We start from the raw sequence: 21,969 nt of genomic DNA, 5'->3' as shown, positions 1-21,969 counted from the left end.
ACTAGAAAAATGGGGAATTAAGCCTGCCGCAACTTCAAGCTATCGGCCTCAAACAAATGGATTGGTCGAACGGGCCAACCAAACCATGGCGAAGATAATTTATAATTACGTCAACCCGGAACATACAGACTGGGATGAACACCTACAGTCTGCTGTATTCGCTATTAACTCTTCAGTTCAAGCAACGACGAAAAGAAGTCCATTCGAACTTCTCTATGGTAGAATCCCAGTTCTTATGGGCGAAGGAAACGTCATTCATCCATTGGGAGACCCTGTGGACGAAGACGAGCGAATTCGGCGGGTTCAGAAAGAAAGAGAATTGGCGGGCGACAGAATTAAGACGAGTCAAGTGAAACAAAAGCAACGTTATGACAAAGGAAGGCGCGCTGCACCCTCTTACGAACCCGGAGACTTGGTGCTGATAAGAAACTTCGCAAAAAAGAAGGGTAGAACAACCAAGCTACTCCCACGGTACCGCGGTCCTTATCAGGTCGTCAGGAGAACTGGACCAGTCAGTTATAAAGTTGAGGACCCGCCATACATGCGTACGAAGAAGCGCCACCATATATTTACTGTACATGTGGACCACGTGAAGCCATACCGAAGTCGCGATCTCGAGGACTGCGAAGATTTAGAGGACTCCGAGTGGTCCGACATAGATGATGACAGTACAAGTAGTTCCGATGACACTATAATTTACGACCCAGAGTCCCCTAATGGCGAGCTTACAGATAAAACACGAGTTGAAGAACAACCCCTCCCTATTGAGAATAGGCCGCGCCGCATTCGTTACCCGGTAGTCCGTTATGGTAACCCTGTATTATTTTGTGCCTTTATAGCACTATGTGTGTTCTGTTTTCAGTACGTATGATTAATGCAAGTGCTACGTTATTGTTCATTTTAGTTTTTTTTTCAATGTTTGTTTTGATTTATTAATGGATTGTTTTTATTGTTTAATGTTAACCTTTGTTCCTAACTGATTATTTTGATTGTTCTTCGTTTATTGGTATTTAATCCTTTTGATAAGATTTGTTTTCGAATGAGGTCATTCGTATTTGCAGGATGGCCGAGTTTGTTGCAGCCCTTATTATTATTGTACACGTTGCTATTGTACGCAGCCAACTTGTTATTGTAGGCCTACCGTATACTGAACTCGGGATTTTAACCCTTTACCTATGGAAAGTTTTATGGAACGTTTTGGGAAACGTCGGTCGCCTCTCGCTCTTGCGAATCTGGGGAATCAAACCCAGAAGGGGGGGGCGAGAGGAAGACCGAGGGAAGGGAACACTAGGTATTTTTTGGGGAGAGCTGTTTTTGCAATCGTGAAGTGCGCGTGGATTTTTGAGGAAATAAAGGATAACATTTTATATATAAAGAGTCGGTTATTTCTTAAAACTAAGCCTAACTATACTTAAGAGTGCGACAATATTCTCTTTTCAATTATAACCCCCTCCCCTACCTTTTAAAAATGTTTATGTTAGTTCCATATGTTAGTAAAATTTGTGTCTACTACTATGTTTTAAAACCGTTTCCTTTCCATTTATAATGATTTCTCGAGTATCCTCGTAAAGCCAAATCATAATTCCTTCATATATCACCTGTTTCAAAAGATGTCAAAACAATTTTTCACGCGCGACATTCTTATATCTGCTAGTTTTTATCCCCGAATGGTGATTGATCACTTGTCATCGTATTCATCCCACAAGGATACAAAATTATAAAGTTCTCCTTCAAGTCGTCGCGGACGTTCTCAATCGCTGTTGTGAAATGTTGCACAAAACGTTTCGACAATTCCTATCCTTTCATATAGATGTCTGTGTAATTATTTACACACCTTCTGTACCCTGAGGGAAAGGTAGCCGATAGCTCATTAAATATCCCGAGTTCATATTATAAATAATTATAAAAAGTATTAAAATATTACAGGGAATATTTTTGGGGAAATTACATATCTTTCTTACTATGAGAAAATACTAAAGTCCTCTTTTTCAAGTCCACCTTTTCCGAAATTGTAAACGAACACAAAATTAATTACATATAGTGGAAGACTTGAACACACGCAGAACGACACGTTTTTCTTAAACGAAATGTCTACATGGAGTTCCATGCTTCTTGATGCTTAAATATAATTTTCTGCATCTTCCATTTTTGTAACGGTGACATAAGTGAAACAAACGCTACGTTTTCCACTCAAAGTAAGGGATCTAGAAGTAACGAATAATCTACGAAGTATTGTAGAGTCTAATACCCTTCAATATACCAGAAATCTGTCTCTTGATACACTTTCAAGATATAAAAGCTGCCTGTCAAACCCAACGTTAACTTTGATCCAATTCGCCTTCTTAATCGAAAACATGTGACACTACCTTTTACGTATTAATCAAAACGCGTCTTGGATATAACCAAGACCTAAAAAGTATCGATAAGAACAAGGTTAATCACTTGACTGAATGCACAGATATTGAAACGTTTTTTTAATTAAAACTTACATGCTTAAGAAAGTAATATTCCATCACCCTATTCCATTGAATAAACTTATTTTACTGGTAGTCAATTTTTTCCCTCTCAATAATTTGAAAAATTTACTTATCTCGGGTTTTCGAGCACAATTCCATTCCCCGAAAACATTTTATAACTACATTTATTATCACTTTTAAGAGAGTACGTGTATGACATTGTGTCGTTAATAGGTTGCTAACATATCCCCGTTCATGCCCTGTACGCTCAATAGTGAAACCTTTTGTTTTAGTGCAAATTTCAACAATGGCAGGACATTCAATAGGGACGTTATGATTTTTACTCTTGGTTAAACTGAATTATGTAATAGACCACTTCGACATATCTTAGAGGGAAAGACACGGGGGTAAAACTTTGCCTTCCATCTCGCTTGATGGAAAGATCATAAATAGAGCAGAGACGGCGAGAGGTCAACCCCCTTGTATGTCCCGATACTGATTGACATCTCTTTTTTTATGTAGAAAGGGTCTATAGCAGCGAAACGACAGACAATGGTCACACGGTTCTATGTCATGGCGTTTGTATGGTTCGCAAGCAGTAGGGGAGTTCATGATATTCGTAATTTTTTGATTTTCTTTGTTGTAATTGTTAACTTAAGCGCAGTCGTAGCCTGAAAATTCTGACTTGGTTATTTTGCAATATAGCCTGCGTTCACCGAGTCGCGTGATCTAGGACGCTGTGGCTCGACTCTGCTACATAGTCTGTATATCTTCAGGAACAAGGATAATGGATTAACGGTTTTTAAAGAAATATGGGATTTTTAAACTTGTCGCTGCGAATGTAAATGTAGTATTTCTAGTAGCCCCAGAGACTTCTGGTAGCACTCCGTATGCATTTGGTAGAATAGTTTTATAGAAATTGAAATGGTAGAAGATATTTATAAAATAAGATTTGTTCGAATAATTAAACTTCAACTTGGTCGAATTATTTCGTAGTTGTCCTATTTCAAGGCGAGGAATGCTCTCAAAAACAATTACTATTTGCTGACGAATACCTTAAAAAGTACTATTCACACAGAATTCTCGAGCAGCTTAACGCGTAATTGAGTGACGAGGGCACGAGGCATGAGAATGGCACAAGGTGTACTTCTAGCAAGGGGGATGTATACAACTATACATCCTACTTGTTCGTATCGGGCGCAGCAGAGACTAAAGCAGACTACCCTAAACTCGTTTTGTCATTGTTACGTGTAGTTATATGGTATTTTTCCACACGAAAACTCTTAAAAGTGATAATAAATGTAGTTATAAAATGTTTTCGGGGAATGGAATTGTGCTCGAAAACCCGAGATAAGTAAATTTTTCAAATTATTGGGAGGGAAAAAATTGACTACCAGTAAAATAAGTTTATTCAATGGAATAGGGTGATGGAATATTACTTTCTTAAGCATGTAAGTTTTAATTAAAAAAACGTTTCAATATCTGTGCATTCAGTCAAGTGATTAACCTTGTTCTTATCGATACTTTTTAGGTCTTGGTTATATCCAAGACGCGTTTTGATTAATATCTGTTACTTCGGTCTTAATTTTTATTAATTTTGCGTACATGCGGTGGTGATTAATTTATTTCAGTGCTCATTCCCGCATGCTGCAGAAAAGGAAATAGTGTGTCATTCAATAGACTGCGAGTTTGTAGCTAAGGGGACGTCACATCAATATTTTTAGTCTTAATTTGAGCTGATGATGTAAGATATACGAGGGTGTGATGTCATGACATAGATTTTAGTTCGACTACTTCTGATGAACCCAGACCAGAATATACCAGTTGCTTTCACGCTAATTTTGAACCCCATTTCCAATGTCATTGTGTCAACAAGATCTTATTCAGAACAGATATTTCTCTTAACCTTTACACGAGATTCAACATATAGATTACCATCTTTTGTGGTTAACTTTAACCTAATTTAAGAAACTAAAATAGTATTTTTTTTTGTTAAAAATGACATTAAATAAGACAACTAGCAATAATTTGGCAATATTTTGGGGGTTTGAAAAGAAACGCAATTTTGTAGTATTTTGGAAAGGATGGCAATTTCATAATAATTTTATATTCAATAACAGGAATACATTTAGCCATTCAGTTTTAATGCAAAGGGCCCCTCCTTTGGCGTGTCTTAAAAAGAATTTCTCTTCCGTATAGTGTGGTAGTTTGGCATATTTTATTTTTAGCTCTGTTCTTAAGTACAATCTTAATTGGATTTAGCCATTGGGATAGATGATTCATGATTAGCCAGCGTACTAGGGGAGTCTGGCAATGGAACTGTGCTTAGATTTATCATTGAATATAGGAAACAACAGGATCAACAAATTATTTACTAGTATTTATGAAACTAATGGCAACTATTTTACCTTTGATAAATAAACTCAAATGAGAGTTACAGTAGTTTATTGATGACAAAAGTTAGGGTTAATAATATTATTTATTTTATATAATAGTTAAAATATAAATTGTAATTTTTAAAAGTTATGGCTGTTCAATAATTACTTTCAAATCATTAAAACAACAAATTGCTTTAAGAATATTTTGGTTAAACTTTATTTTCAAAGTTTAAACACGCATGATTATTTTATTGGAATGTGCTAAAGATTTATTTTAAAAACACATTTGGTTTGATAATTGCTACGTTTAAATATAGCACACAATTTTTAATTAAATTTCCCTGGTTGTTATTTATTTATGGTATTCATTATAATTATTTTCCAGTAAATAAAAAGTTTCTTTGTCACGTTCAAAGCTAATAGTTGCGTATTTTTTAAAGGGTTTCATTCATAACTTTACAAGGAAAATTATTTTTGACACCAGAAAGGCTTTTGAGAATAATTAGTGATTGCGTCCTGGCTGGCAAAAAATAGACCTTAACAGGGAAAAGCTATGAATAAGTATAATTAATTTTAACTGAATCTAAAATGTAAGTTTCACTATGAATACATGAGAGGGATTAAAAAAATGTTCAAAGACAGTCATACGTGAAGGTTGGACTTGAAAAGTGTGAAAAGTTCAACATTAACGTTTGAACACCAATAATCATTTTGTTAATCTCTCAAGTGAATAATTCAATGATGAAAAAAATATTTATACACATTTAATCCCAGGACTGTAAAATGGAGAATATGTAATTGCCAGAAAAATAGTAAGCATGGATTTTAATGTTAAATTTTTTTAGGTATAAAAAAGGGAAGGGGGAGTTTGTTAAAATACTGCTAATATACTTAAAGATGCTTTTTAAAAAGGGTAGTGATTTGTTGGTGTAGAATCTGCAGTTTAGCTCAGAGAGTTAATGAAGCGCCTTGTATTTCGTTAGTGATATCTACAATTCAGTTGAATTATTTTTTTTCTACATTTAATACTATTGAACTAAGATGGCGTTAGTGGTTAATGTCATTAATTGGTAGCTTTTTTTTACTGGTTCCATCGCGCTTGGTTTTGTTTTATTGATGTGGAGTCAGCAGTTTATTTCAGAGTTAATGAGGAGTCGTGTGTTTCACTATTGAACTCAGATGGCGTTAGTGGTTAATGTAATTGGTAGCTTTTTTACTGGCTCCATCGCGCGTGATTTTGTTTTGTTAATGTAGAATCTGCAATTTAGTTCAGAGAGTTAATGATGTGCCTTGTGTTTGGTAGCGACATCTCCAGTTCATTTTATTTTTTTATGGATATTTATTACTTTTAAACTCAGATAGCATTAGTGCTTAACGTCATTAATTGGCAAACGTCCGTAAAATAACGTTCATAACGATGGTATATTACCTTTAAGCGTTTTGATGGAAATTGATTTTGAAGTCCAAGGTGATTATGCGGGTTATCACAGTTGGTTTTTTTAGAGTAACAAGTGAATTACTTGAGGTTTAATCGGGTGGTGAAGGAGGGGGGATTTGGGGTATTTCACCACCCGCGGACACGGGGTAGTCAGTTCCTGTAGGGTAGGCATGCTGACAAGTCCCTTATTCCCTCAAAACTTTGTCGCCCAGAAGCTTGGCTTACAGGAGTGCGCCCAAACTCCCAACATAGTAAAGTACATAATTTTAGTAACAAACCATTGCTGTTCTAAATTTTAATAACGTTGAAGCAACTTTTGTTCAAAAAAGTTTTTTTAGCGAATTCATAGCTGTTATGAACTTCTATTGTGTTGATGAACTTGAAGGCAAGGCTTGCCAAGCCGTTACATAATTATGCAAGGAAACCAAATAATTGACACGTATTATTTGGCCTTGGTACAGCTTGACGTTCTATAGACACACACTCAAGCAATACGAAGGTTATTTCTTTGAATATTTTTGCTGTTCTTAATCCAAAGTCGCTCTCATTCTTTGAACACGCCAGTCTAAAGTGTCTGTTATTTCGGCATAGAAGTTGAATATTTATATTTGTTGATCTGTCTATCGAAGTCTTGTTGTGTTGTTTTTTATAATGATGATGATCATATTTTTTAGCTGTGTAGTTTTAACCTTTTATAATGGCTATGATGAATTATCTTTCTGTTGAAGCTTAGCAGCTGGCACGTGTTGATACAATACGCTCGTAGTTGTACGAAAATAGTCTTTAAATTGCATGTTTCAAAGTTGAAAATATGCACTGCTTGTAGCATTTATGTCGAAATAATTTTGTTCTTCGTTATATTAGTTATGTAAAGGGGCGGGGGTTGAAAGAAAACTTCACAATTTACTGGCAATTATTTGTTCATTTAAATATAAGATTTTGAGGGTCTATTTTTAAAATTTTGTAACGCAACTCTTAGCTTTAAGATTGGAAACAGTGCTGCTAGGACATGAGAATTATTGTTTTGCGCGTGGGTTACCAAAGGGACAATGAAAAGGTTATTAAATTTTGAAGAAAAAAAAGGTATTCCAGAAAGCTTTGCACATTCTACCCCTGTTGGTTTTACTCAATGCCACCCGTCACTCAGACTATTCCAGCTGGTGAGAAACACATAGAGAATATGCAAAACTTCCTGGAATATTAATTGTAAAAAAAATGGTTTAGTTAATTATTTACAAGGGTAAATATATTGGTAAACGCAATTGGGGAAATAATTCTCAAACTTTATAAAAACAAATTCTCCAACAATAGTAGGATATTAGTTAGTGGGACAAATTAATAAGTTCATATGGCTATTAAATAGTTTAAAAATGACTTTTTACCTCTCCGTGTGACGTAGTCCAGGAGAGGTTCTGTAACGGCCGTGTCTGTCTGTGTGTGTGTGTGTGTGTGTGTGTGTGTGTCTGTCTGTGTGTCTGTCTGTCCGTTGTTACACCCACGTGACCGCGTTCGCAGTTTGCGTATCGGAGCAAACGTGTTCCCAATTTCCGGACCGCATTGACAGTTCACAGAAATTTGGAAAATTGTATTTCTCTCCTTTGGCTAGTCTATACTTGAGTTCTCACAATACCATGTTTGGTCTTCGTCCATCCCATATGAACACCGGTCTGGTACTTTTCTGGCTTCCACCACCACCATCTTCTATTCTTTGTCAATCCCACATTGACACCAGTCTACACTTACACTGGCTTCTAACACCACCATCCACTGGTCTTCCGTCTATTCCACATAGACACCAATCTATATCATTGGCTTCTACTCCATTATCATCGTTTGGTTTTAGGATATACGCGGCGATCAGCTAGGGTTACGAGAAACGTCTAGCCTCCCTAAGGTGGGATCTCCACCAAAGGTTTTCGCAATTGCGCTTTTTCCTTACTATTATAATGGAATCGAATCGTATATATACCCCAAATTTGAAAAAAGCGGGCAAGAGGGGTACCCTTCACTTTAAACGTCAATATTAGCAAAGTTTGAGATGATAATAGGTATAACTTTATTTTAAACGATTTAACTATTATTAATGTTAATTATTGAAGATTAAAATAATTAAAAATAATTATATTTATTTAAATATTAAAGATAAATCTCTCGTGCAAAGAGAGAGATTATCATTGCCTCCTATATCTACCAAGGCCCGTGCATGCGATATATTTCCTTCATTGCCTCCTATATCTATCAAGGCCTGTGCATTGTGATATATTTCATTCATTGCCTCCTATATCTATTAAGGCCCGTGCATTGCGATATATTTTTCAAAACAACAACAAAAATGGGAAGCTCCTCTCAGAAACATAATAATTTCTTTTCTCTGTATATGAAATGAAAATATGGATAATATTGCTCTCCTTCTTTAATGGTATGAATCCTTGCCTGTCTATTAATATTTTACGTAAGAGAAATACGTATTTAGCGAAGCCTAGAGAGGATAAACATAAGCGAGATTGTTTCGGAAAAAAAATACTGCTTCCACTAATGGGTTTATACTCCTTGTTACTGTTGTATAGAGTAATCTTGATAAAAGCTTAAAAAATTACGAGAGGACAGATCTTTTTTATCCTTTTGTTTTATTCTTAATAAGAATATAAAACATTTATTTTGTATCAAAAAATATTTTTTGGTGCTGAGATTGCTTTAGAAAAATCCAAACGGTTAGGCATTGGTAAAAAAGACATGTGTAAGCTATTTGCAGAGATGATAATTGTTTTACATGTTTTAAATAAAACTGAAGCTTCCATTATTGTGTTTATGCTCCTTGTTTGTTTCTCTGAAAACCATCTAGGTGTAGATAACAGTTAGACCAAAAATTTCAAAAAAACCTAGTTGAAAATAGACCTTTTAAATTTGCGGGAGCCATTCTTGAGAATTTTTCTTTGCTTGTAGGTTGTCAATTTATCTACCAGTAAATATTTGTGTTTGGAAGTTGGATATTAAGTCAAATTAAGTGGTTGTAAAGAGCCAGCAGGTTTTTGCCGCTCCTTTTTGTGAGTATTCGATTTTTGTATGTAAAATGGAGGAAGATAATGTTGAGAGTAAGGATGAAATGCGGAAGCGCAAAGCGCGGGAAAGGATGAGGGCAAAAAGGTCGACGTTTTCATTGGATACTTAAGTTTATATAATCTTCTCGACACGGAGAGGTAATATTTTGGTTTTCCCGACTTGTTGTAAGTGGTATTAGATTGGGTCCGGTACACATTATTGATAAGTTATACAAAGGAAAGGTTATATTAATAAATAATATTGAAACACAAAATCTTCGCTACAGGGGGTTGAAATTAAAACAGTATAATATTAGATTAAATTAATTTAGTTAATAAAATCTCGTGGATTTTTTTGGAACGGTTTGAAATTGTTAATGCAAAAAAATTTATAAGCGTCTTAATGTAAAAAAAATATAGCGCGCTTAAAAGAGAAAATATGGTAGTTGCGAAACTGATATTTAGAGAACTCTTCGAATATATTAATTTTAATCAGTATTTATTTAATATTTGGTTACGAGTGTCTAAATCTCAGTTCCAAAAATCTGTTCCATGTTAACTAATAATATGAGTTTGTCTCAATAGTTTCACCAGCTTATTAAAGAATTATATTTAATCACATAGCATTACCAACAGGGGCTACGTTTTTAACTTGTTTTTACATAAAATACCATTGGGGCAAAACTAATACAGAGTATTAAAAACCCTTCACTAGAAAATTTAAAAATTAATGCAAGAATCATCGCCTTTTTTCATAACAATAGCATGGCCCTACAATCCTCCCTCCTCTCCCATTCACGGTTATTATAGTCTGGGCAACATCAAAATTAATCTCTAACCATTGTAAACCTTAAACATGCTCGAGGGCCAACAATCTTACCCAAGCATAAATTACTTAAAAGGGAATATGAAACTATTAGTATATCTTCGACAGATATGATGCTCCTCTCTGGTACGATTATTGAAATTTTAGGCTTTACTCGGGGTAAATTTAATATGGACTTCAGGCACGTTAGTTCCCCTTTAAAGTGTTTAGACTCTTTCCAAGAGCAAAACAGTGACGTCAGTCAAGCTACTGACGAATCTCTCCTTTTTTCTGATCATTGCATCGCTGACCTCGTACCAGCCGTTGTCTTTTCTCACAAAGTTCACATAATGTCCCTCGGCCAACGATTGACCTTTATGAATAATCACCCCTTTAGTTTTAAAGAGAATCTTGCTCAAAGTGACATTTTGATTTTCAAAATTTGATATTTTAGTCGAAATCTTAATTGGTCGACCATCTCTGTAATCGCCCCGTAGAAGGCACAGAAAAACGTACTTTCCGCTGGATATCAATACATCACGCTCTTGTATTGTTGGATTATTACAATAAACGCACCGCATCTCTGTTAATCTCATCCTTTTTCTAGAGATTTCCAATCAATTTTATCTCGGTTTTCTAGTGGAAGATTGAAAATGTTGCTTTCAACAATATTTTCCGAATTTTGTTCAACTTGACATTTGGGGCATTTGGTAACATTTCGCGACTTTGACCAAAAAAGTTCTTTTAGAACCTTAGAGCAATCGGCTTCCATTGCTTGGCTTAGTGTCGTCAAGAGGACCATCAAAAATTCACTGGCGTCTTGTTGATCGTTTTGCGTAAAATGATTTCCAACAGCCATTCTCAGTTCCAACCCTTTACGACTGAAACTTCCTTGAGAACTCTCGATGTCGTTTATCGTGTTATGAAGGCACCGTAAAACTGGTTTTTCAACGAACGATCCATTGTAAGACTTAACCAATTCTCTTAATTCCGGCACTAATAAGAGCAGTTGAAAAACGCTATTAGAATAGCACGTTACTTGATCATCGTTAGCTAAACCTTTCAAGGGAAAACTATCCAAACTCTGTTGGGCTTTCCTTTTCTTCTTCGGTGTTTCTTCACATCTCTCTTCCTCGCCTTCTAAAAGGCTTTTAGATAGTGTAGGCGCACTTCTTTTCCCACCTCGCCTTTCTTTCGACTCCGTTATTTTCAAAACAGGCAGATCTGGCCTATATTTTTTGCGAAGCCTGTTATACTCCATTATGGCTCGTCCATCCGCCTTAATTTTAGTCGGATCGAACTGTAATAGATGAAATCCGGCTAAGGACGTCACTCTCGATAAAGCGACGTTCCAAATAAATTCGGACCCAAATCCATAATGGCGCATTTTAAACTCATTCCTTGGCTTTTGTGTATCGTGATAGCGTACGCCAGGATGACGGGAAACTGCGAGCGCTTAACGTAAATGTTTGTCATGAGCAAAAATTTGACGCAAATTTTCTCAACTAAAAAGTCAGTGTTAGCGTCGTCGTTATTCGGTTCGCGATCTACTCTGAGAAAAATGCCAACAACGTTTCCTTGTTCGTCCTTCTTGAATCCAGTTACGAAACCCATCGTACCATTTACAACGCCTTTTTCAAAACTAATATTCCTTCTGACCATTATACGGCAGCCAACGCAAAGAATTAACTCGCTCTCCAAACCGCCAGTTTTGCACGGTTCGTTTTGTAGGCTTTGCAGTCTCCTGAGAATGTTTTTATTCATTTTTTTGCCGTAGTCAGCGAGTCTATCCTGGCAAGGAATGACTTCAACTTTCTCGCCGTTTTTTCGCAGCATTTCACAGTTGAATTTTTCGCACATCGCTAATTTTGGCATCAAACAAATTGGGTGAAACCCTTCATTGGACAGCTTAATGAAAAGATCCATAGCCACCTCGATGTGTGGTCCGTCAGCAACCAATCTACTTTTTAAGGTTGCAACATCAGCTTCGGAAATATTTCCAATTCTAACTCTGCTTAAAATGTCGCCGTAACTTTGGTCGTTGGCTTGTCTAACATTTTGCGTTAGTTCATCGTATTTAAAAAACTTCCAAAGATCACTTCCTCCGATGCAATTGAATCTAAGTCTGGCTTCTTCGGAAGTGATTTTGATAAACGCGGGATTCCCTTGAACCGGAGGCAATTGGAAAAAGTCTCCCAAAACAAGGATAGAGACCACTCCACCAAATGGTTGGTTCATTTCCCAAAATTCGTTCAGTCTCAAGTGAACGTGAGTCAGTAAAACCGATGAGACCATAGAAATTTCATCAATAATTAACAGTTTTAAGTTTCCCAAAGTTTCTTTCATAATGCTCATATTGTCTGAACTCAGGGAATGGTATTCGGCGATACGCCCATGATCTACCGGTAGCATTAGTAATCTGTGTAACGTTACGCCATTAACATTCAGAACTGCCAAACCCGTTGGCGCGGCAATGGCTACGCTAGCAGGATTTTGAAAGCGACGCCTTACGGCATTGGCGAGAGTGTCTATGAGAAACGATTTCCCAGTGCCACCAGGTCCTGACACAAAAAGGCACTTGTTTCCAGATTTTTCTCCCTTTTGGGAGAAGTGATCCATGATGTCATCATAAATTCTCTTTTGATCCGAGTTTAGTGACGCCACATTGTCAACATCAGCCTCGAAATTCATTTCCATGGCAGCTTCCACATCAGCCATTGCATGCTCGGTTTCGATAACAATTTCTTTCCCTTGCAGAGCATTTTCATCGTCGTCGCTTTCCACATCCGAAATGATGGTTTCTGACTCTTTCGCCTTTTTAGAAGCCTTCCGTTTCTTTTCAACTTCTTTGGAAACAGAGAGCTTCGCGTGATATTCTCTCATTTCTTTTAACACTGAAATAGAGTTTTCGAAAGCATCGGCGTAGGTTTCAAACTCGCCCAATAACTCAGTTTCGTCACGCCACGGTTTGAACAGGATCAGTAGGGCGTGACAGTACTTTTCTTTCTCCTCTATCGGGTCGTGAATGTAGTGCTCTACTATGTAGGGCTTAATTCTCTTTCTCATGAAACCCAGATTGTTTTTCAACTGGATTACATTCGCATTTTTCTCGACACCCTCAGAGCGCATCGCATAATCGTAAAACTGACCAAATTCCCGCAAACTAAGATTTTCCAAGCTGTCAGGGCGATTCGGATATTTGTCGTCGACGAACCCTTTTTGGCAAGTGTCCGTGCTTTCGGGGTCAGTTTCCCTCAAACGCGCGAGTTCCTTGTAACCTTTCAAAACTCTCAATCGGTTTTCTTTTAAGTTAGTGTTAATAAATTTAGTGCTGTCGGACTTGTTGTAAAGGTCTTGGCCCAGCATCATATCGAGAGCTTCATAAATTCCTATTTGCTTGCACGTCAAAGATTTCAATCTATAGGCAAATAATTTTTTGGACAAACTTTCGTTGCCTAACTCGGCAAAGGTTTGGTCCATGTCAGCCAGGTCTCCCTTTGTCACGTAAGCCGTGACATAGTTTGCCACTATTTCCGATTTGTCTGCGACAAATTGCAAATCCATGTTGGCTTTGGAAGCCAAAAGTAGCGTGGGATTGTAATCATTGATTAAAACTTCGTGCTGTTTTCTCGGCAAGTCGTACAGTCGTTTCTGCACCTTTTTCATTTTACGGTGACGAGTAACTGATCTAACAGAATTCATAGTGGCAATGTTTGTTACGTTTCGAGGGAAACCGTAAAGACACACTTTCAATCCTTTTTTAGAATTTTTCACCTTCTTATAACAACTGGAGGTGCATTTGTGAGTTTGGAATTTTTTTACCAGCCGGTGTAGTTCCGGACTTACCGATGCTCTTGGCATCGAACACGTGACGTGTTTTTGCACGTAATCCAAAATAGTCTCGGTCGAAGAAGTTCCAATCTTTGGAGCGTCCTTGGCCCACAAAAGCATATGGTAGTGAGGTAAACCCCGAGATTGGTATTCAACCCTCCAAAAATGATGTTCTATCATGCCAAGAACTGGATTTTGCTTACACAAGACAAAGTTGTTTAACAGCGACCGCACTTTGTTGTGAAAGTGCAAATTGACGCTAAGTGGGTCTAAATTCAACAATTCAGCCACCGTCATCAACTCTACTCCTGCCGCAGGGTTGGCAAAAATCCGGATAATTTGAATAAAATCCAGACCAGTGGTTTTTATTGGATTAAACCGGATTTTATTGGATTTATCCGGATTTTTTAAAAAAATGAGTCATTTTAGGTTTTTTGGAGGCAAAGTACTTCTGTTTAGCTCTTATATAAGTTTTGGGGCACTCCCCGACCCGACCCCTAGCCTCGGTTCCAATATAAAATCGTTTAACTGCTAAAATGTTTTCCTGAAATCTATTTCTTTCCTAAGTGCACGAACCTAACACTAGAGCGGTTCCAGTGGATCCCTTACAAAGGGACTTTCCTTCTTAACTCCGATTTTGGCTTGGCAAAGGCTAGTGGGCGGGATTTATACATGCACGTATAAATCCCGCCCACAAATGCCTCTAGCTTTCCCAAGCCAAAACTGGAGTTCGTAAGGAAAGTCAACCTGTAGGGGATCCACTGGAACCACGCTATGCTTTAAGTTCGAGTGATACTGGTAAAATATTTTAAGCTGAAACTGGACAGTAACTGGTAACATAACTATTAGTTTTATCATTTATAATAAATAATCTTTAGTTATCGCTTCATATATTTTTGCCTTAATTGTTTCTGGTTGTATTTTAATTATTTTTATGGCACAAATTTGATTTTTCCCCATTCATAATTAAGCCGGATATTTTAGGTGGATCTTTTTAAGTGGATTAATCCGGATTAAACCAGGTGGATTAAACCGGACTGGATAGGTAGTTGCCAACCCTGACTCCTGGAACGTCTGAATTCACTTTTCTCAAGTGATCGTTCAGTTCCATATCATCGTACTCGGCCGGATTAAAAGTTAAAAGCCAGGTTGGAGGACCGAATTCCCGAATCATCGCTAGAACGTCCCTAAGAACTTTATACCAGTAGTCCTTCGTTCCTCGAATATGACCCAAGAAAGTAGCTAAATTACTCTCAAGTTCTTTATCGCCAGATTCAACTCGATTGAGCAAATTTTCAACACCAATTGGCATGGGTTTTTTAACACGAAGAACGTAGTTCAAACTGCTAGAAATCGCTTTCATTTCGCATTCTTGATAAGAATGGAACAAATAGGCGTAATCTCGTCTAAAAATTGGACTTTTGTTCAAAAGACGGGATAAACGATACTCGGTTTCCGTTATTTTCCCAAATGGCCTAATCATCGTGCTTGCCAAAGCGACCCCGAGGGAACAAATGAACGAAGCTCATGTATTCCAGTTTTTTGTCCCAAGTGCTAACCGGCTCGGCCTCGACGCGCTTCATTTGGTAAGCACCCAATAAATCCTTCGGTAGTTGGACGTTCACCGGATGAATAGAGTAATGATCGTACAGATCATTGGCTTCGCCTTCAGAAAGTTTTCGCAACAAAGCCTCGGGTTGCGTTATAATTGCGTAGTCATCTGCTGCATGGGTCAACTGATTTTCACCCTGATCGCTCATATTTGAAGCGTTTTGGTCAGCTGGCATGTCATGATTGCAATTCACTGGAAGCGCAGCGGAACCACGTGGCACCGCATCACAGCCATCGTTGATCAGCGCAAGTGGATCTGCTACGCTCAGTAATTCATCGGGAATCAATGAATTTTTCCCGCCATCGATATATTGCGTCCCACAAATATAATCCTCGTTCATTGCTGAAATATCAATATGTTTGTAAAAAGGATTAATTTTTTTCAGCACACTGAAAGCTTTCAACACTTTTTCGAGGCAAACAACCTGCTGCCAAACCTTTTTGTCCGCAGTGGGAACGCCGTTCACCAAGATATGCAGTTCGTGATTTTTGGGCAACGATTTGCGAATCATCTTCAAATTTTTTTCCACTGGAATTGGAAGATAAATTACTCTTCCCTTTAAAGCTTTAACCGTACCAAACTTCACGTTGGAACTGGTTTTAGTGCCTAACCGCACCACAGTGTGGAAGGGCTTCACAAGCTGAATTAAAACTTTCTCGAACATGTTTAAATTGGTGATATCTGGCGGAGGATTGTCAACCGCCAAGTTGTTCAGAAAACATCTAATGGGAACTTTACCCTTTCCCAAATCCGTAGCGCAGTAACGACATAGAAGCATATCCGCTTCTCTAGCGTCCGAATTATTCATTATCCAGCCAGCTCTTAAAATCAGATAGGCCTCGTTATCAAAAACAGCACTGTTTACTAGTTTTTCTACAGCTCTTAAATCAGTTTTTTTCAGTAATCTAAAACAGCAGTCGCAAGGCGTGTCGTGAAACTCGTTGGTGTTTAGCATTGCCCGAGCGAATTGATTCTCGTAAAGACTCAAGATTTCACTTTCATCGAGAGTCGGCCGAGGAGCGTTAACGCTTCCTGTGGGAGCATTATTTTGTTCGGTATTTAAATTTTTCCCACGTGTGGCTAGGATTTTTCTCGATTGCACCATGACATTCGTCAGAGAATCGTAATCACCACTTTCAATTTCAGTTGAAATTTTAGTTAACGCGTTGAGCAAGGCTTTGACTTGATACATCTTATTCATAATACTTCTAATTCCCGAATAATGTGGAGCCAATTCAGCGAAAGAACGCAAATTACTTTGGCACTCTTCGCTATCAGCGCAGTAAGAGGTGTGTCCTAGGAACGGAACTATTCTCACCACTACTTCGTCCCCATCTGGTGGTATAAACACGTTTGATTTTTTGCAAAATTCTTTTCTTAATTCGCAAAGGTCCAAATCAGACTCAAAAATTTTAGTCAAAGATTTTTCATTAGCATTGGCAACTGTGTTTATGAAAGCTAGTACTTTTGCAATGGCTCGAGTTCGAACATTACAAATGTCACTGCATTCCCAGTATACAGTTTTGTTTTGGGTTTCAATAAACCCCCCTTCATTGATCACAAAATTTGCTTTCGGATTCTTCTCTTCAGTTTCAACAATTTTGAAAAGATTCGTAACAATTCCCGACTCATTAATTTGTAAAACTCGTTCTACGTTACTAGTCTCGTTATTGTTTTTTATGTCAACGAAATTCCCCATTTCGTCAACAAACAATTCTTTGTTCGAATTGGTAGCACGGTCTCTCAGCACCTTCTGTACATGACCATCCGAATCCAATTGAAATATTTTTCTGTAACGCAACTCATCGTCATTTTTTATTATTTTACCATTATTCCCAATTGCATAATAGGTGATTTCGTGGAAATAGGCTTCTTTTAGGCTACTGTGAAGCCTTTTCCCACCTACAACTTCCGCCAAGTTGTCTTGATTAACACACCCAATTTCTTTGATTTTCTCGACAATATCTTTAAATTGAGTAACCATCCCTGATAGTTGGGCGTTGTATGCTGAATACATTTGCCTTTTCAAGTGTAGTATTCTACCAGCTAACAATTGGCATTTCAGCTTGTGAGAGACAGATTTGGTGCATCTGTTTGAAGTCTCACTGTCAATAGACTTTGATCCTGCCAATCTTTCAGTTAAACGTGTGACCAGAAACCGTTTGTAGCTTTCAGCTATGAATTTCTTGTTCTTTGTTTTGAAAATCCCTGCATTTAAGAGGTTTTTTGCAAAACCCATTTTACCCATCAGAATGTGTTTGTTATTGGGTTTTTTATTTTTTGTACGAACATTAGTGCCACCACCTGAAGGCATATTTCTTGTATGCACTTTCCGGTTCTCAAGGTGAGATTTACGTGACACATAGTTTTTTGCGTTTTTTCTTTGAAAGTATTCATTGTTTTTCAAATAGTATTTTTTACAATATAGCTTGTTAGCTTGACTCTTAGGTTTACTCTCAAGTTGCATTTTTAACTTTACTTGCGCTCTATATATTTGCTTTGCTTGACGCAATTTTTTCCTCTTAACTGCTTCAGTTGAAACCATTTTGAATATTCGTTAAGAAATATAACACAGTAGTGTATTTTTGAAACAGATCTGAATTCCACACAGCAATTTTCAACTTGGATTTGCAAAGAACCCAAAATAAGTATTGCGCAAAGAACCCAAATTAGGTAGGTATTGCACAAAGAACGCCTTTGATCCGCAAAGAAATCCAATAAAGCGTTGCACTAAGAACGCTTTGAAACCACAAAGCTATCCAATAAAGCGATGCACAAAGAACGTTTTGGAACCACAAAGAAATCCAATATAGCGTTGCACAAAGAACGCTTTGAAACCACAAAGCTATCCGATAAAGCGTTGCACAAAGAACACTTTGGAACCACAAAGAAGTACAATTATATACACTCTTAAATAAAAACAACATACAGTGAAATGTAATAAAAAGTAGTAGGCTTAACGTGAAGGGAAAAAAGAATAAAAATTAAACAAGTGAAAAAATGGAAATAATTTAATACAGACGTTGTAAAGTAATGGAACTAATAAAAGTTATTAACCCTTAAAAGATTAATTAGAAATTGTAAGTCTTAGTAAGTAGTAGCAGAGGAAATTGTGCTTGAGAATACGTACCAAAACAGAAAAAGGCGCCCGAAAACGTGGCTCTTAACACAAAAATAGGCTTAGTTAAAAAGGCAAAGTTGTCACTTGTGTACAGGGCCGAAAATAAGCACAGGAACATTTATAGGCAGGGCCAGAAATAAGCACAGTACACAGGACATTGTTCAATAAAATTTTAAAATGTCCCATAATATTTTTAAAAATTAAGGGGGGTCACTGTACATTTTGACCAATAAATTTTCCAAAATATTGATAGCTTGACAATGAAAACGCGACACTATTTTTGCACAATCTAGTGGACAATTTCCCGACCTATATAGTAATTGTATAGATAGTTTACAGGCTAGGAGGATACATACCATTTGCAAAAGGAGGCATGGCTTTAGACTCACCTAGTGAGTCAGCCCTTCTTGTGTAACACGTGAAGCCTGGCCTCCCTGTGTAAATGGTATGCAGGGCCGTCACCAGAGGGGGGTCCAGGTGGGCCCGGCCCACTCTGCATTTGGTTTGGCCCTCCCTATGAAATTCATGGGCGAAAAAATATGGAATAGCTGGCCCTAAATATACATTTGGTATAAGACAGAATATCCAATCTCTGCGATAAAATGTTAAATGTGATGTGATTGGAATTTTTAAAAGTAATTGCAATTTTCATATAGATGCTTAGAAGATTCTTACCAAAATACCATTTTCACTAGGAGAATGAACTATTTACCTGGAGGGAGGAGGGCCGCACAAAGAAATCTGCTTTTTGTCCTCCAGGCAGCTTTTCTTTCTTGTGTGAATGGTATGAATCCTCAATGTGTAAAAAGCAGCAGTGTCAGGCTGAGTAATAAGTAATTTTTTTAAACTAGAGCTTGTGGCCAGAAGAGCCAAGGTAGTTTAATTTAAAAGCTGGTCGCTTACCATCTTTAACCTTTAAAATCAGCCTTTTATATTTAATGGTCAAATTATATTTTCTTGACAATATGTGCTTCGCTTGTGCATATGCACTTTGAAAGGTTAAAATATCAAAACAGACAAAATCAGAGGTAGTTTTTACGCAAGTCTAAAAATCAGAATCGTATTATCGTCGTCATCATCCCTTCGAAAAAGAAATATTCCGAATCCAAAATTCGGCGGATGGAGCTGTTAGCGAATCGTGGTAGCGAGTAAATATCGCGCGGCTGGGTAGTGCGGTCAAATTGAATAGTTGCGTGGATAGCAGTCAATTTTAGACATCCGTCTTAATAGTTGTAAAACCCAATTAAAACCGAAACCCGCTTTAAGATCTAAAAAGAAAGCAGCCTCTTATACCTCACCGTCCTCACGGGTCTTAGTCTTGAAAAGATTCTTTCCGCCTAAACATAACCCGAAAATGGATTGAACCATGGTCATGATGATGAATCCCCTATTTCAAGCTCGATATGTAGTACAAATGATGGTTAACAGGGTTTGAACACGACCTGGAAATCCTGGAAAAGTCAGGGAAATTGAAAATGGTCCTTTAAAGTCAGGGAAATGTCAGGGAAAAATATATTGGAGGGAAATTGAAAGTCTGGAAAAGAGTATAATTGTAACCAGAAAAAGTATTGTGTAAGATTTAACCAAATTCGCGGAGCTCGCTTCCGCTCGCTCCGGTTACGTATGATTTACTTAGGTTAAGCTAAATTTAAAGAATTCGTTGGCTTATGCTACCGTCGCGAGTCCTTTAGTTTGTTAAGTCCCCATACTTTAATTGCAATATTGAGTGCAGTATGCCTTTAGTATCAACAGGAGCAGATGACAAAGGAGTCTCGGACGCTAGCTTCCACAATATAGAGGGCAATGGGACCCGCGTACGTCACAGCTGTAGCGGTATCGTTTGCCATAGAGGCGCTATCAAACATTATAGCAGACGATGCTTTTGGTGGATTATATCTGGCGCCAAAGTCTGCTGGGAATTTTTTTTGTAATAACGGACTAACGGTGGCTACTGAGGTTCGTCTTAACCGATCACGACATTAATATACACAATATAATTACTTTATTCAAACAGCTGTAATCGTTGGTATTAAGATAAAAGATAAGACTACATTTTGCGACCTTAAAGGTAGGAATTAATTGACTGCTACAAGAGGTTGGAAACGAAATCACTGTCTCTTACTTTTTGGGTTTTAGAAGATCTTGAGTGATTTCTTTTCCCAACCTCTTGTAGCTATCATTTAATTCAAGAAGGAATTTAGAAAAATTTGGCACTGAAACACATTTTAGTTTTTTAATAGTGTACATACGTCACTCGCTGGGCTTTTCATTATCAATTTTAGTCTAAATAAAGATTAAAAAGTCGTTGAAATCCATTTTTTAACTCTAATACTCGTTAAGCCTAGGCTAATTATAAGCAGACGATACGTATTTTTAAAGAGAGGCTCCAGATGCGATTTCCCAGATCTCCTTTCGAGACTTTGCAGCCACGCTATTGGTTGGAAAATAAGGCTCAAATTTCCTACGAGAGGTGGCACTGGCGTAATGATTTTGGTTAATATCCGTGACGTTCGCGGATCCCATTGCCCTCTACATTATGGAAGCTAGCGTCCGAGACTCCTTTGTCATCTGCTCCTGGTATCAATAGTGGTTAGTACATGAAATTTAAAATCTTCAAAAATTTATTAAAAATACTTGCGGCACGCTAGGAATTGTTTCAGTATTTTTTATGAGCTCCCCATGGTCTAATTAGTCAGAAACCAGTGTTTGTTGAAGGGGTATCTTAAAGTGAAATCCTACCATCTGGACTCTGTAGTCCTACTTTCACAGCGGTTTAACAGAGAAACTCAATTTTCGATTTTCTGGGTTAATTAAGAAAAGGTAATTACCGTGGTAATTAACCACCGAATTCTCAATTTTTATGGAAAATGGTTTAAAAGCTCTGGCTGCGCATGCAAATAAAGTCCATTTCTTTGGCCCTCCCGTGGCCCAACCTAAAATTTTTAGCTGGTGACGGCGCTGATGGTATGGATCCTCCTACGATGTAAACTATGTATTGTTGGTTACAGGTTTTCTTTTTTTTTGTATGTATACACCCTTCAGAAACAGGGCGGCTCCTTTATGTAGCTCAGCATTTACATAAATATTTAAATTTTTATTATTATTATTATTTCTCTCTTTATTTTACACTGTCAGTGCATAGCCCACTCGAACACGCGCTCCACGACGGTGGAGTGCGTGATCGAGTGGGCTATAGTCAAGGTGCCAACTTTCAAATTTAAAGAAACGAAAGTGAGTTCTATGCCAAAATTTATTAAGAATTATTTTGTTTTTAATTTGTTTTTAAACTA

General features: G+C 37.4%; 2 long non-coding RNA genes across 3 annotated transcripts; both read right to left on the bottom strand.

Moving 5' to 3' along the window:
* Positions 1–8,880: 8,880 nt before the first annotated feature.
* LOC149687039 (uncharacterized) lies at positions 8,881–9,490 on the bottom strand. Its single transcript, XR_016383601.1, has 2 exons — positions 9,168–9,490; positions 8,881–9,110 (listed from the first exon to the last, which is right to left on the bottom strand). It is a non-coding gene; the product is annotated as an uncharacterized LOC149687039 (long non-coding RNA).
* Positions 9,491–19,531: 10,041 nt separating this feature from the next.
* Positions 19,532–21,634, bottom strand: LOC149687038 (uncharacterized). Of its 2 annotated transcripts, none has more exons than XR_016383834.1 (3): positions 21,419–21,634; positions 19,973–20,130; positions 19,532–19,901 (listed from the first exon to the last, which is right to left on the bottom strand). It is a non-coding gene; the product is annotated as an uncharacterized LOC149687038 (long non-coding RNA). The 2 variants fall into 2 exon arrangements; XR_016383835.1 differs by having other exon boundaries at positions 21,508–21,634.
* Between the last annotated feature and the right edge of the window lie 335 nt (positions 21,635–21,969).

This window comes from Phalangium opilio, unplaced genomic scaffold, assembly GCF_054372755.1.
Source record: "Phalangium opilio isolate 3A_F unplaced genomic scaffold, DU_Popi_V2 ptg000031l_1, whole genome shotgun sequence".
In the NCBI taxonomy this organism is placed as follows: Eukaryota; Metazoa; Arthropoda; class Arachnida; order Opiliones; family Phalangiidae; genus Phalangium; species Phalangium opilio.
The sequence above is the reverse complement of the archived record's forward strand: the minus strand, read 5'-3'. Positions and strand labels throughout refer to the sequence as shown.